General features: G+C 50.4%; 1 long non-coding RNA gene across 1 annotated transcript; it reads right to left on the bottom strand.

Annotated features, from left to right (window-relative positions):
- Nucleotides 1-3,150: 3,150 nt before the first annotated feature.
- On the bottom strand, nucleotides 3,151-13,061 carry LOC309665382. Its single transcript, XR_014266375.1, has 2 exons — nucleotides 7,594-13,061; nucleotides 3,151-5,085 (listed from the first exon to the last, which is right to left on the bottom strand). It is a non-coding gene; the product is annotated as an uncharacterized lncRNA (long non-coding RNA).
- Between the last annotated feature and the right edge of the window lie 1,037 nt (nucleotides 13,062-14,098).

Raw genomic sequence — 14,098 nt, 5'->3', positions numbered from 1 at the left:
CTTTATAAAAAGGGAATTATGCTGTAAGTTGTGTAAGTCAGGGTTCTCAAGATAAACAGAACCAAAAGGATATATATATCCCTAAAGACAAGGGGGTTAGGGGTGCCAAGCCTCCCCATAGTTGAAAATCCAAGTATAACTTAGTCTGCCCTCTGTATCCATGGGTTCCACAGATCACAGACAGTGTAGTACTGTAGTATTTACTATTAACAAAAATCTGTGTATAAGTGGATCCATGTTGTTCAAGAGCCAATTATATATATACATGGAGAGAGAGAGGAAGAGAGAGAGAGAGAGATTTTAAGGAATTGGCTTACGCTACTGTGAGGCCAGCAAGTCTGAAATCTGTAGGGCAGGCAGCGGGCTGGAGAGCCAGGGAAGAGCTTGAGTCCAGAGGTCATCTGGAGGCAGAATTCCCCCTTACTCAAGGGAATCCAGTCTTTTTTCTTAAGGCCTTCAACTGATTGGATGAGGCCCACCCAGATTATGGATGGTAATCTGCTTTATTCAAAGTTGACTGATTTAAACGTTAATCTCACCTAAATAATACCATCACAGCATTTAGACTGGTATTTGACCAAATATCTGGGTACTGTGCCCTGGCCAAGTTGGCACATAAAATTAGCCATCACATAAATAGCCTCCTGGACTTGATCTTTTTCACTCCACATTATGTTATGAAGATTCACACACTTTTTTGGGTTTGTTTGTTTAGCTGGAGTTGATTCACGTTCACTGCTGTATAATATTCTGTCGTGGGGAAATGCCCTCACCCTGTTCCGTCTTCTGCTGGTGGGCATCAGGGTCATGGCTGCTGTCACAAACAGCCTAGGGGACTCTCTGGCACTTGTTTCCTGGGGTAGATGTGCGGGGCTTTGTCTTGGGTATATACCCAGGGGCGATTTCGTGAGCTGTCAGACACGTGAATGTCCAAGTTCATAAGGAAAAGCCAGATGGTTTTCCCAAGTTGTTACACTGGTTTCACTCTCCTCGGCCGTGCTTAAGAGGCCTCTGGTTCACAGCCTCTCCAGACCTTGGCATTGTCAGATTCTTCACTTTTGTCATGAAATGGGTGAAAAACTCTTCTTTTTTACCGCCTTGGTTTATGTTTCCCTGATTAACAAGGAGGCCGGGCATCTCTGTGTGTGCTTCTTGGCTGTAGGCGTTTCCTCATTGGTGAAATGCCTATTCATGGCTTTTGTCCACGTTTCTATTGGGCTAGGAGTTCTGTATATGTTTTTAACACAATTATTTGTGCTCCTGCCCTGCTCACCGCCCACTGCCACCCCTTTGGGGTCCCAGCGGTCCCTCACGCCTTGCCCTTGAGTGTTGAGGGACTCTGAGCTCTCACTGCTTTCCAACGGGTCATGTCCTCACCACAGCCCTCGACCTTCTGTCTCCTTTGGGTTCTCTCACTCGCTCTCCATACGGGCAGCTCTAGCTGGCCATCTTGCCTGCATCCTGGACTCCGTGTGGCTGAGACCAGCCCCGGCCCCGGCTGTCCCCACGGTTGGAGTCTCAGCCACACCATCTGCCTCCAAGTCACCGGCTCTAGCTGAAATTACCCTGCAACGGAACCCGACACTGAGAGTCAGAGCCGTGGGTCAGAGCCTTGACTATGCTTCTATTTCCAAAGTCTGGGTCCTCCTGTTTTCAGAGTACAGAAGGGTAAACTTCAGGTCCAGGGAGCGGGTTATAACTCTCTCTCTTTCCAAACAATTCGTGTTTTCCTGCCTGCCTAGTGGGTTAAGCAATGAGCCATCCCCTTTCTTGTCCTCGGATTGAGTTGCTTCTTCGTTTAACACAAGCTTTAGTTCAGGAGATAGAAATATTTATAAAGTATCATTTATTAAAACTTTACTAAAATATTAAAGGAAGTTTAAAATGAAAAAATGTCATACATAATCCTACCAATTCCCTCCGTTTTCATTTTTTCTGGTTCCCTTCTAGTTTCTATCAACTTGCGTATCTATTTTTATGTTGTAATTACTGTGTGTAGTTATATATAGTATATTGAAAATGAAATAGTTTCTCCTCCCCCTCCCCGCACTTTACATTACTTTTACATGGCTTGAACGTGTCGCCATATTTTTATTGTTATCTTAGTGATCACCAATTTAAATGAGCCGGTAGAATTAAGTGTCCTGTGATTGGGGCTCTAGGTTGTTTCCAGTTTCGTGTTTGTTATAAGCAATGCTCCTGTGAATAGTTATTTTTACTTGGGAAATCTGCAGGGCTGGCCCACTGCGTCAGAGGTGGCACTCGGACGTATGCGTTTCCAAATCGGTTTCCTCCACATCGGTGGCTCACAGTGTAGATTTCTGAAACTGCTTCCCCACAATTTGTTTTATTGTTTTCCTCTAAATATGGATTTTAAGAGACTGGAAACTAATAACTTCAAATGGGAAAACTTAAGAAGATTGAAGTACATGCAGGACCAAGAGTCTGTGACATTGGCTCACCAGTGCCCCGTGTCCCACACTCTGTGGCCAGGGCGTATCCTCCAGTGCCCCCAGCCCGCTCCTCTTAATCTCCTGGATGGAGCTCGAATTGCCTCCTCCCTCCGTGGGGGACTCCGCACCTTGGGGGTCCATGTGCCAGGCTGGGTTACCCACGTCTGGTGGTTGAGGACCAGCCAGGGCTCCCAGGAACTTCAGTGGCCTCTGGGAAACTGGGATAGTGGCTGGGACTGGACACAAGTCAGAAGGAAGGGGCCGCCGCCCACGGGCGGGCCAGGCAGTTTGAATGGAGTGTGGGGCGCTGGGTGTGCGTCCGCAGAACGCCAACCCCGGTGCAAGTGGGCTGAGGCACAGCCTCCATCACAAGCTGGAAAGAGGCAAAGAAGAGACACGTCCACACACGCATGCCGGGGAAGGCGGAGGCTGCAGGGAACAGAGGGCGGCCGTGTACTAGGCAGCTCCGGCCGCCGTCATGGATACCACAGACTGGGGGCGGGGGGTTTAAACAACAGACCTTTAATTCCCTCAGAATTCTTAAGGCTGGAAGTCCAAGATCAAAGTGTCGGCAGGGCTGGTTTCTCCCGAGGCCTCTCTCCTTGGCGTGTAGATGGAAGTCCTCTCCCTGTGTCCTCCCATGGTCATCCCTCTGTGCGTATCTGTGTCCTCATCTCCTCTTCTTTTTTTTTTTTAAATTTATTTATTTTTGGCTGCGTTGGGTCTTCCTTGCTGCACGCGGGCTTCCTCTAGTTGTGGCGAGCGGGGCTACTCTTCGTTGCGGTGTGCAGGCTTCTCATTGCAGTGGCTTCTCTTGTTGCAGAGCACAGGCTCTAGGTGCACGGGCTTCAGTAGTTGTGGCACGTGGGTTTCAGTAGTTGTGGCGCACGGGCTCCAGAGCACAGGCTAAGTAGTTGCGGCTCATGGGCTTAGTTGCTCCGCGGCATGTGGGGTCTTCCCGGACCAGGGCTCGAACCCGTGTTCCCTGCATTGGCAGGCGGATTCTTAACCACTGCGCCACCAGGGAAGCCCCATCTCCTCTTCTTATAAAGACACAGGTCTTATTGAATTAGGGTCCACCCACATGACCTCATTTTACCTTAATCACCACTTTGGAGACCCTCTCTCCAAATACTGTTGTGTTCTGAGGTACTGGGGGTTAGGGCATCAACATGGGGGTTTGGGGGGCAGGGTTCAGCTTAGCAGCAGCTGTAAGTCTGGGAGCTCAGTGCAGTTCTGAGCCCATGCCCCCTGGGGCAGGGACTCCACTGGCTGCAGAGGCCACACAGCAGCCTCCCACTAGCCTGGAGCTTCTGCCATTGGCTTTCACAGGTGCGGTGGTGGGTAGGGGCCTCCCCGGCCTACACCTGTCCTAACTCACCTCTGATTTGACCGTCCAGCAGCCTCCCAAGCTCCCACGCAGGGTCACTGCTCCTTCTCCCACCTGGGAATTCTCATCAAGGGTGAGACCCGCCCCTGGGGTTTCGGGGATGAGAAACGAGGCTCACCAAAGAGATTTTCAACCAGGTTCCTCCGAAAAGCCAGGGCTGCACCTGCAGGAGTCTTGGAGCCAGGCCGCGGGCAGCCTTGAGCATGACTGCGTGGGGCTCACAGCAGCAACTTCAGGACGCTCCAGTGGGAGGGAGGGTTGGCCTTCCCTTCAGCGCACCTCCCCCAGCCTTGGCCGTGTTGGGGAGGAATCTTGGACCAGAGATGCCCCAACGAGAGCCCCTCTGGGACTGAACCTCCAGAGCTCCCTACTCACGAGAGCCCCACTTCTCCATGTCCTCACCCAGCATGGCCTGCCCCTTGGTCTCCAGCCCACCTCTGTCCTGGAGCCGCCGTAATTGGGTTTGTCCCCTACAGTCTGGCCAGTGTCTGTCCTCCATGTACTGCTGACCTTCTGCGGCAGGGGTCTGCTCTTCATTTTGACATTCTTGTGCCAAAGCACGATGTTTGACACAGAGCAGTTTCTTAATAAATGTTTGCTGAAGGAATGACTGCGAGAAGTTAGTAGCCAGGTAGCCTTCAGAGTGCACAATTCTTCGTGAAGGAGAGGGTCATTGAAAGGGAGAAAAGGACAAGTTGCCAGGGCCACCTTTTTGGGTTAGGAAGACAACAGTCACTGGCCTGGGACCCACCATCTGAGCTGTAGGCCGCCTGCTGCAGCCAGGGCTTAAATGAAACACTACTATAAAATGTGCAGGTGAACTAAACCAGCAGGAACGGCTAATGGGAGAAAATAAAATCAGGATTGGAAAAGACCTCTGTGTGTGGTTCGTCTGCACCCTCACAATGGTTGCCAGAGTTCATCTATGAACACTGATAAGGCTTGAAGGCAGCACAGAACACGGACGATTTTATTTCATTGAATTCAGGCGTGGTGGGTGACTTTGCCTGTTATTTAAAATTTCCATAGTTTGTTCCCAATATATCTACTCTGCAAATACTAATAATAGAAGGACCCTTTGCAGAGGGCAAGACTGGAGAAGCTAGCTTGACAGCAGCTCATCGGAGGGGGGTTCAGAGTGGCCCGTGCTCAGTCCGGCGATGTTCTGCTAAAGAAGTGAGCTGGGCCTTGGCTCCATCCCTGGGGGCAGAGTGAGCAGAGCAAACTCAGACAGATAAGAGCCTGCACACAAAAGAAAAAATAAATCGGTTGGCCTTCGTTAAAGTTAAAAACTTCTGTGCACCAAAGGATACTATCAAGAGAGTGAAAAGACAACTCACAGAATGGAAGAAAATATTTGCAAATCATGTATCAATAAGCGATGAATATCCAGAAAATATAAAGAACTAACATTCAACAACAAAAACCTCAAGCCAACCCAATTTAAAAATATGCAAAGAGTTCCCTGGCGGTCCAGTGGTTAGGACTCAGCGCTTTCACTGCCATGGCCCGGGTTCAGTCCCTGGTGGGGGAACTAAGATCCCGCAAGCTGCATGGTGCGGCCAAAAATAATAAATAAATAAATAAATAATAAAAATGCTCAAAGGACTTGAAGAATAGATGTTTCGCCAAAGAAAAAATATATATAAATGGCCAATAAGCACATGAAAAGATGCTCAAAATCACTAATCATTAGGGAAATGCAAAACAAAGCCACAAAGAGATACCACTTCACACTCATTAGGATGGTTATTACCAAAAAAAAAGGAAGGAAAATAAGTGTTGGCAGGATGTGGAGAAATTGGAACCCTGTTCTTGATGGTGGGAATGTAAAATGGTGCAGCCCTTGTGGAAAACAATCTGGTAGTTCCTCAGACAACTAAACCATAGAGTTACCATATGACCCAACAGTTCCACTTCTAGGTATATCCCCAAAAGAATTGAACGCAAGGTCGCGCAGAGATATTTGCACACCTGTGTTCATAGCATCATTATTCACAATAGCCAAGAGGTAGAACCAACCCAAGTGTCCATCGACAGATGAATGGATAAACAAAATGTGGTATATACACGCAATGGGATATTATTCAGCCTTAAAAAAGAAAGGAAATTTTGCTATATTCTACAACGTGGATGAAATGTGAAGATATTGTGCTGAGTGAAATAAGCCAGTTACGAGTATAAGTAAGGACAAATACTGAGTGTTTCCACTTACATGGGGTCCCTAGAGAAGTCAGACTCATAGAGATGAAAAGTAGGATGGTGGGTGCCAGGGGCTGGGGGAGGAGGGATGGGAAATTAGTGTTTAATGGGTAGAGTTTCAGTTTGGTAAGATGAAAAAGTTCTAGAGATGAATGGCGGTGATGGCTGCACAACAACGTGAGTGTATTTAACGCCACTGAACTGTGTACTTAAAAATGGTCAAAATGGTAAGTTTTATGTTATTTGTATTTTACCATAGTTAAAAAATATTTTATAAAAAGAGGAAAAAGAAAGAGAGATAAGAGCCCATGAGCTGTGCTGGTGAGACCACGTGTATGTGTTGGTTGGACAGAGCCCCAAGGCCATGTTTTCAATGGTTTAGTGATAGGTAAACCCTTGAAGGAGCTTGATGAGGCTGGAGAAGGGCCTAGAACTTTGAAGGAACTAGGTTAGGAGTTTTGGCCCAAATTTGGAGCTGGGTAGGGGTGGGAGGGTGGAGAGGATGACCGGCCAAGGTAGTCCCAGACATGGAAGGACAAACAGAAAGGGGCTTCTGTGTTGGGTGAGGTGTGCATTAGCCCAAGAAAGGCTGATTTCAGCTCAGTAGGAAGGAAGACTTCTCACAATCTTGAGCTCTGAGTCATGAGAGAGTTGCTTTGTGGCACAATGACCCTCCTGATGTGGTCTGAATAGGACCTGGTGACCAGCTGAAAGTCCCACCCCACCAGAGAGTAACCCCCCGCCAACCACGAACACCTCTGCGGGGCCTGCCAGACGAGACGCATCTCCAGTCCCTGCAGGGCTCTTGTTCAGCAGTGCTAGGATTCCCTTAGTGATCCCAGGGCCTCGGCACCTCTCAGAGGCTGAACTACAGCCAAGCAGCTGTTTTCACCAGGCCCTGTGTTTGTTTTTTTCTGACATCAACCAATTCTCCGACACCAGGTGGGTGTCAAAGGATTCAATTCATTTCTCACATTAACCTCCCGAGTGAGCACAGACCCCACAGGTGGAGGGCTCAGTCCCACAAGGCTACCCACACCCCGAAAGCAGTTGCTGCAGGCTGCCCACACTTCTGCCCAGCTGACTACAAATTCAGGGGCTCCTACAACCCTTCCTTTCATGTTCCACACATTGCTGGAATGACTCACAGAACTAGGAAAGCACTGTACTTGCAGTTGTAAAGGAAGTAAATGAACAGCCGTATGAAGAAGAACATAAGGGAGGTTTGGAGCCTCTGGGTGGGGTGGCAGAGTGCACCACCCTCCCAGCACGTGGGAGTGTTCACCAGCCCGGAAGCCTGCACCTCACTGTGCAAGGGCACTATGGACATTTCATTACGTGGGCCTCAGCGATGAAGTCACTGCCACAGACTGAACTCCAGCTCCAGCCCCGTGCCCCCAGGTGGGAGATGATAGTTCCAGGTCTTTCTGGCGACCAGCCGCCCATCCTGAGGCGAAGTGAATAACAATAGACACTCCCAGCACTCAGGCAATTCCAAGGGTCTTAGGAGCTCCATGCTGGGACAGAAAGTATACACCAAATACTTACTTTTACTGTGTTACACCGTGGGTTCAGATCTACTGAGAGCACGTGGTGGAAAGTGGATTGAGGCAGGCCGGGTGGTCTCAGCGGGGTGGCTCATCTCCCTTCCTGTCTCCCCAGGCTCCGCAGGCAGACAGATCCCCATTTCCCTCAGTTGAGAAATGAGGGCATTCACTTTAAGGTTAGTTGTGAAGATCAAATGAGGTGTGTGTCAGAGTGCTTTAGAAATGTCAGAACTAGTGTCTGAGCCTGCCTTCGGGCCATTTCTGCACTTGTGCTCAAATACTGAGATTGGGCTTAACGGCAGATGTGGAAATCATTCATTCCATCAGTGCCTTTGATGAGAATCATCCATTCATCCCACCAGAGCCTTTGGTGAGAATCATTCATTCATCCCATTTGGCCTCCCACTGAGCATGGCCTTCTGTTAGGTTATGAATACCTGCCCACCACCTGCTGAGAGTGGCCTTCTGGAAGGGTCCTCAACTTTAAGAAGGGGAGTTCAGAGGGGGCAGGCCACCTCCAGATGTCTGGGAGTTTTTCTTCGGGTGGAGATGCCACCGGGGTATTTGCATAAGAGCTCCCCAGCCCGGGCCAGAGCTGCACTGTAGAATCCAGTGAGGGTTGAGCAGAAAGGCGAGAAACCGGGCAGCCGGCAGAGCGCCCGCGCCCCCTGGTGGCCGCCGGCTGCACCTCGCTCCTTCCCGGACGGGATCTGCGGCCCGGCAACCTGGCTCTGGGTTCCCTGGTCCGTTCACTGGTTGCTCTTGAATGGCTTGCGAGTGCCTGCGGGCCTCCAGAACTCTCGGGCTGTGCTGTGCGCCACCAGCCACAGGGCTCTGAGCACTTGCAGCGGGGCGAGTCCAAAGTGAGGTGTGCAGCCAGTGGCAAACACACCCTGGGTGTCAAAGACAGTACCCCCAAAAGTAAAATGTGATGTTGATAATTTTATATTGGATCCCTGTTGAAATAATAATATTTTCAATAAATTGCGTTAAATAAAATATGATTAAAATGTATTGTGGCTGTTAGAAAGCTTAAAATTCCATATGTGGGGTGAATCCCATTTCTTTAGGTTGGATAGTGCCGTTCTAGACCCTTGGTTCCCAGGCTTTGGGATTTCACGGGTGAGCAAAAGCCCCCACCCACCCCGCCCCGCCCCGCCCCGCCCCAGGTTTGACTACCAGTTTGGTACTTTGCTAAGTGATGGTGTTTTCAAAAGTACTACCACCGCCATTCCCGTGAGGATGGGCGTGCTGTTACCAGAGAGGCAGGATGCCACGGTCAGAGTAGAGAGCCCGCTGAACTGCCCACTCATGGCCCATTGATTCGTTTTCTCACTGAGTGGGGAGGGCTCTGTCAGGCCCAGAGTGCAGGGCGGCTCTCTGAGGGGCCTCTCTTGTGAATGCGCACACGGTCTTGCCCTCTCCCTTCTCGGCGTCCACGCCTTCTGCAGCGCGATACCTGCAGGAGCCCTGCGAGGCGTGGGGACCCGGGAAAGGTGAGGAGGCAGGGGACTGCCCAGCCTTGGTCTGTGGGTGTCACGCGGTCCTTAGAGCCACGACCACTGTGTGAAGCTGAGCGAGACCCGGGCAGCTGCAATCAATCCCCAGAAGAAAGGGCAGGCTCAGTCCCTAGACCTGGCCCTTGGAATCCCATCACTGTCCGCTGATCCCTGCTGCCCGCCCTGCTCTGCTCAGGGACGGAGAGAAATATGCTAGGGAAGGCCGCATGCCAGGCCCACATCCATAGGCTCACTGGCGTAGTTCCTTGTCAAGGGTGTGATTTGGGCTCAAAATGCTTTTTTTCTTACTGCAACATAAAATATGTTCAGAGCATAAACTTCAGAAGATAGAGTTGACTAAAAGGAGATAAGGACACACAATGACATCATACAAAAGATAGCACCGTTAGCAGTAAGATCTCTCCTGTCCTGCCCCCTCTAATACACACCCATATATTTTTCAAAACTGTAATTAGGGACTTCCCTGGTGTCACAGTGGTTAAGAATCCGCCTGCCAGTGCAGGGGACACGGGTTCAAGCCCTGGTCTGGGAAGATCCCACATTCCGCACAGCAACTAAGCCCGTGCGTCACAACTACTGAGCCCATGTGCCACAACTACTGAAGCCCGCATGCCTAGAGCCTGTGCTCCACAACAAGAGAAGCCACTGCAATGAGAAGCCTGCACACAACAACGAAGAGTAGCCCCTGGCCGCAACTAGAGAAAGCTCGCACGCAGCAACGAAGACCCAACGCAGCCGAAAATAAAGAAATAAAATTTTAAAATAAAACAAAAATAAAAAAATTAATCAACAATCATATTAGGTACAATTTTTTTTTTAAAAAAAAGGGGAAAAAGGGACTTCCCTGGCAGTTCACTGGTTAAGACTTCATGCTTCCATTGCAAGTGGCGTGGGTTCAATCCCTGGTCGGGGAACTAAGATCCCACATGCCGCACGGTACGTCCAAAAAAAAAAAAAAAAAAAAGGCAAAATACTTGAATAAACATTTCTCCAAAGAAGAGACATGAATGGCCAATGAGCACATGAAAAGTTGCCCAATATCATCAGTCATCAGGGAAATGCAAATCAAAACCTCAATGAGATACCACTTCACACTCTTTTTGATGGCTATTTAAAAAAAAAGCAATAAACAAAAAACAGAAAATAACAAAAGGTTGGCAAGGATGAGGAGAAATTGGAACCCTTATACACTGGTGGTGGGAATGTAAACTGGTGCAGCCACTTTGGAACCATCTGGTGGTTCCTTAAGAAAGTTAGAGTTACCATTTGACCCAGCAATTCCACTCCTAGGTATATACGAAGAGAATCGAAAACTTACATCCACGCAAAAACTTGTGCACAAATGTTCACAGCACCATTATTCATAATAGTCCACCAAATGTCCATCAACTGATTAATGGATAAACAAAATGTGGTATATGCAAACAATAGAATATTATTTGTCCGTAAAAGAATGAAGTACTGACATGTGCTACAATATGGTTGAACTCTGAAGACATTATGCTAAGTGAAAGAAGCCAGACAAATGAGATCACACATTGTATGATTCCATTTATGCCAGGGGTCCCCAGGCTGTGGACCACCAGTGGTCCACGGCCTGTTAGGAACCGGGCTGCACAGCAGGAGGTGAGCCGCGGGCAGGCGAGTGAAGCTTCATCCGATGCTCCCCATCGCTCCCCATCGTTTGCATTACCGCCTGAACCATTCCCCCCACCCCTGTCCATGGAAAAATTGTCTTCCATGAAACCAGTCCCTGGTGCCAAAAAGGTTGGGGACCGCTGATTTATGTGAACTGTCGGAATAGGCAAATCCATAGACACAGAAAGTAGGTGAGTGGTTGCCAGAGGCTGGGGAGAGGGGAATGGGCGTGACTGCTAGTGGGTGCCAACTTCTCTTTGGGGCGATGAAAAGTTCTAATATTAGATGATGGTGCTGGCTGGTCGCACAACCTTGTTAATATACTAAAAACTACCGAATTGCCCATGTTAAAATGGTGAATTTTGGGGACTTCCCTGGTGACGCGGTGGTTAAGACTCTGCGCTCCCAATGCAGGAGGCCTGGGTTCGATCCTTGGTCGGGGAACTAGATCTCATATGCCACAACTAAGGAGCCCACCTGCCACAACTAAGACACAGTGCTACCAACTAAATAGTGTTTAAAAAAAATGTTACTTTCTTCTTAAAAAAAAAGTGGTGAACTTTGTGTTGTGTGAATTATATACCTCGATAAAAAGTGGCAGGAGTGTACGCAAGGATAATTGAAAGTATTAAGTCCACGCATTTTTTGAGGGGAGACCAGTATAACTTTACATTTAAAAAAAAAGGTAAAAAGGCCACCTTTAAGGTTCTGTTCCCTCATCTGCTAAATGGAGACGGCCTTTCCTGCTCCTGGGGTTCTGGAGGGACCAGACACGCTGAGGGAGCTACCGACTGAGCCACACATGGAATTTTCATGTCCCTGCATCTGGATAAGGCTCACCCCGGCATGCTAGACATCTTCCCTGGGGCCTCATGTAGTCCTGGAAACAACTTTAGGAGAATGTTCTAGCAGACTTGTTCTGTTGATAGGAAGCTGAGAGGAGGGCCCACGTCTGGGTTCCCCGATTCTAACAGGAAGAGCTGGACTTTTTGTTTTTTTGTTTTTTTTTTAGAAATAGACCCCACATATACAGTCAATTGATTTTTTAAAATTAATTAATTAATTCGTTTTTGGCTGCATTGGGTCTTTGTTTTTTTTAAAGTTTAATTTTATTTATTTATGGCTGTGTTGGGTCTTCGTTTCTGTGCGAGGGCTTTCTCCAGTTGTGGCAAGCGGGGGCCACTCTTCATCGCGGTGCGTGGGCCTCTCACTATCGCGGCCTCTCTTGTTGCGGAGCACAGGCTCCAGACGCGCAGGCTCAGTAGTTGTGGCTCACGGGCCTAGTTGCTCCACAGCATGTGGGATCTTCCCAGACCAGGGCTCGAACCCGTGTGCTCTGCATTGGCAGGCAGATTCTCAACCACTGCGCCACCAGGGAAGCCCTGCATTGGGTCTTTGTTGCTGCGCATGGGCTTTTCTCTAGTTGCGGCGAGCGGGGACTACTCTTCGTTGCGGTACGTGGGCTTCTCATTGCGGTGGCTTCTCTTGTTGTGGAGCACAGGCTCTAGGCGCGTGGGCTCAGTAGTTGTGGTGCACGGGCTCTAGAGCGCAGGCTCAGTAGCTGTGGCACACGGGCTTAGTTGCTCCACGGCATGTGGGATCTTCCCGGACCAGGGCTCGAACCCGTGTCCCCTGCATTGGCAGGCAGATTCTTAACCACTGCGCCACCAGGGAAGTCCAGAAGAGCTGGACTTGAACCCAGCTGTGGAGCTTCGGGGTGGGCGCTCCAAACCCTCACCTCAGCTTCACTGTAGGGAACGGCCAGTCTGACATGCCCAGAGCTGGCAGGTTTGTTTTGTGGGTACATGGCCCTTCTGGGGGGAGTGTGTACTTTTGGCATGGAAACTCTCTTTATGTGAACACTTCCCATCCTCAGTGGGAAACCTCAGCAGGTCAAAACACAGGACTGCAAAAGCGGCCCCTTCTGTGGAAGGCGGCCCTCCTGAGAGACAAACCCTTGACAAACCCTCTCTAGACCCAAGCCTGTTTGCTTTCGTTTTCTCACTGATGGGAGCTTTCTCTGCCAAGCTGCCACTCAGCAAACACCTCCTGTCGTTGGTCAGTGAGTGGTCCCTGAGTGTCCACCAGGGCCAGCCCCGCCCTGGGGCCAGCAGCTGCGGTGGTGAGCAGAGCAGCGTCCATCAAGGCCACCATGACTGGCGGTGAGGTTGACGCAAACAATGACAGAAACCAATGAAATGCTTGCAGGTGACCTGCGTGCTTCAAGAGGGAAGTACTGTGTGTCTTGCTAGCTCAGGACAAGGTGCTCCGCAGAAGGGGGCCACGAGGGTGGGGTGGGAGGGGAAGTCAAGGAATAAAGAGCATGTAGGAGAGGACCTGAGGAAGGAGGCTCAAGCAGGTGAAGAGGGGCAACAGGGACACTCCTCCCAGAGGTAGAAGCATGTGCAAAGGTCCTGAGGATGGAAGGGGCTGGGGTCCTGTCACCTGAAAGCGCTCTGAGCTTGTGTGTGGGGATGATTCTGGAAGGCCAGCAGGCCCATCTGATTAGGATGTTGCCGTCTTCCTAAGTGCAGTGAGAAGGGGGCGTTAAGCCGGGTGGCATTCTCCATGGACAGCTGGTAGCCACAGGGAATTAGACCGCAGCAGGTTAGGATTTGAGAGAAGGTGGAAGTCCAGGGTGAGAAGTGTGCTGATCCCACAGTTACTTAGGGGTGGAGCCAGCTCGCCTCAGCAGGGGTCCCAAATAATGGATGGAGGTGAAGGGAGGCAGCAGGGTTACAGGTGTGAGCAGCAGGGACAGGAACACCGGGAGGAAGGGCTTGTCCCAAAGCCACCAGAGTCACCAGAGCCAGGGAGAGGTGCCGGAATAGGCCATCTGGGGGCTTTGGGGGCCTCAAGGCCGGGCTTAGTCAAGCTGCTCTTCCGGGGCAGGAGCAGCCAGACACAGACCTGCATGGTGGGAGGTGACCCCACCCCCCAGGAGAGGAGAGGTGACAGTGACAAGGGGAAGCCTCAGTAAGTTCTCAGCCCTTCCATGACACACCCAAAGGCCACGGCAAACAGACACCTACCTCTCTCCACGCCAACAGGGCAAGATCAAACAAGGATGCCCTCAAACTTAGGGTGCCCCAGGAAGAGGAAGAGAGCAGCTGTGGGGGCAGAGAAGCCACCTACTGAGAGAGGAGAGGAGAGGGCCTGGGGCTGGAGAGGGCCGGGGCCGGGGCAGGGGCTGGGGAGAGGCTCTGCTGGCCTGAGCGGGGGTGGGTGTGCTCACTCTGGCCTTCCTTGGGTTGGCTTCCTGGAGAAACCCCAGGCACGGGGACGGGCTCCCAGAGTCTGAGGGGTCCTGGCTACCGGTGTCCCAGAGGTAGGGTTCCCAGGCTGTGG

The sequence above is a fragment of the Balaenoptera physalus genome, assembly GCF_965194825.1.
Source record: "Balaenoptera physalus genome assembly, chromosome: 8".
In the NCBI taxonomy this organism is placed as follows: Eukaryota; Metazoa; Chordata; class Mammalia; order Artiodactyla; family Balaenopteridae; genus Balaenoptera; species Balaenoptera physalus.
The sequence above is the reverse complement of the archived record's forward strand: the minus strand, read 5'-3'. Positions and strand labels throughout refer to the sequence as shown.